A 2,591-nucleotide genomic window follows, 5' to 3' on the forward strand; every position below is an offset into this window, starting at 1 on the left:
TATTTAAAAAAAAACTTTTTATGAGGGTCTTATTCCTTATTTCAAATAAGTTTTTGGAATCTAAAGTACGGCGTTTCGTATTATCTGGTATAATATACATTTTTCGCAAATATGTTTCAAAAAGAATTATGTAAAGAAGAGCTGCACGGTTATCTGCCTACACGAGCGTCGGTAAGTGAACGACTATGCGGTGAGCGGTAACTGTGAACTATAAAAACATGATGCGCCGCCCGCTCACCCTTTTGCGTCAAAACAAATCCTAAGGCTTATGCACCAATCATCTAACTGTCGAAATTTAACGCATACTTATTACGAAAAAAGTAAAATAATCTATTCGTTATATTTTTTATATTCTTCGTTAAATAGGCTTTATTGCTTTATTTCTTAAATTTGTTACGCACTCACACAACTCATCTATATCTTAGATATTTCAAAGTGTGTGTTATGCAATAATTAGTTTATAATAACTCTTGTTACACGCAATGTATGCAATATTTTTAATAATAGATAGATGTATTGTGGCTTTTTGTATTTTTGAATCGTTTCTGTTGTTTATGTCTTATTCCGCATTCTTAAAAGTTATATTCTTTTTGTAGGTAGAACACGTATGCCTTAAAAGTACGAAAAAATAAGATAATTTTGAATTAATTCAATCGACATAATTATTTATAGCAAAATTTTCGACTATATTTTAATTATATTTTTATCTATATTTTTGTTTTTAATTTCATTCTTTTATGTGTCAAACAACGAAAATTGATAATTAGTAATAAAATATTTTAAATATCAAGTTAAAAATTGATTTAAATTATTCAGAGTTTATTCCAAGTTGCTATTGAATTCTTTCTGGATAGTGACAAATTAAATTTCATATCGCATTTAGGTTAATTAGATATTTATACATATTTGATTGTACAATGGTTGATAATATAATTATTCCATAATCCACTTTTATCAGTTAACGATAATGTTGTTCTCTGTATCAAAATTAGGAAACAATCATAATATTTTAATTTATGTGCTTATTACTATTGATTGCTAAATTAAAATAAGTGTGTACTCTATTTTGATGTAAATATATTTTGAAAGAAATTTTAAAATTTTTCAATTAGGAGTAGATATAAACTTTAATCACATATATATTCTTTGTCAAATTAAATTTTTAATATTAAGTATCTTTATTAAATTTCAAATTATAAAATAATTTATTACTTGTACTTAACATTCTTTCATGATAGAATCTCATTTTGTAGATATTTAGAAGTTCAATTGATACAAATTAAACTTCCTTTATTCAAATTGCTTTAAATTTTGACAATTTGATAAAGGGAAAGAGATCTATCAAAAGTTTTATCTTTAAGAAAAATTCTTTCATACTTCTTGTCATTTTTTAAACGTAATTACTTAGATAAAAAAGTAAAATTTATAAGATTACATAACTTAAAAACTTATAGAATTATCAATTTATAAAATTATAAGATCATAAAACCAAGCAAACTTTTAACAAATATACTGTACACGTGTCGTGATTATATCGCTGTAAACGTTTACGCAAGATGAGGTCCATGCGATCCTTGTCGAGTTAGCTTTGAATCTTGAACACGATTTTGTCACGACGAATTACGCATGCAATGCCGAACTTGATTTTGCTGTGAAACATTATGTCATGCGAATTGGTAACAGGATGAGGCCTTCACAGTACGTATGTGCTGTTGACAGACATGTCCTTTGTAACATGATGTGTACTTTACAAAGGCACTCTGTCCGATGAAGGCTGCGCTTCCACGTGGCAAGATATCATCAGAATCTTGATCCCAAATCCCAAAAGTCACTGAATAATAATACTGAAATATATAAAGAAATAAAGGGAAAAAATTATTAGAGATTTTTATACCAGCTCCATCAAAAATGACATAACTTAATATTATAAATTATGTTTCTATTTAAAACAATATATTCATTTCTTTTGACAGCAATAAAATATGAAAGTTACATATTCATAATTTTAAGTAAATCGAACTTTACTTATCACTTGTTAATAAGTTTCTTTCACTGAGACGAAGACATTGTTTTATTGGACACATAATGGAATTATTAGGTATAACTCGAAACATGAAATATAAATAGATAAAAAAACAAATAATCTGGCGTCTTCTGAAACAACTCGATTAATTTATTTATAAATGTCAATTCTTATTTTTTCTTTATTAAGTCTAGAAATCTCTTATTGTTTGTTTAAGAATTTTCGCTTAATTATCGGAAGAAAAATTGTTCCAAAGAATAAATGTGTGTGTGTGTGTGTGCGCGCGCGCGCGCGCACGCGTGTGTAATCGAAGAAGATACAAAAAACATATACAATTTATTTGAGATAAATTGATTTTAAAATGAATATTGTTTTTTTTTCTTTTTGAATATATTTTGTTTTTTTTTATATTAATAACTATTCTTTACCTTTAAATATGGAGTTCCACCAACAACCTACAAAAAAATGTTATATTAATTAAAATCTTTATTTTTTTGAAAAATATTGTTATAATAAAGTATAATATTTAACATGCTTGCTCCGTTTATAATAATTATATTTATTTATC

Source organism: Trachymyrmex septentrionalis, unplaced genomic scaffold (genome assembly GCF_001594115.1).
Source record: "Trachymyrmex septentrionalis isolate Tsep2-gDNA-1 unplaced genomic scaffold, Tsep1.0 scaffold20, whole genome shotgun sequence".
In the NCBI taxonomy this organism is placed as follows: domain Eukaryota; kingdom Metazoa; phylum Arthropoda; class Insecta; order Hymenoptera; family Formicidae; genus Trachymyrmex; species Trachymyrmex septentrionalis.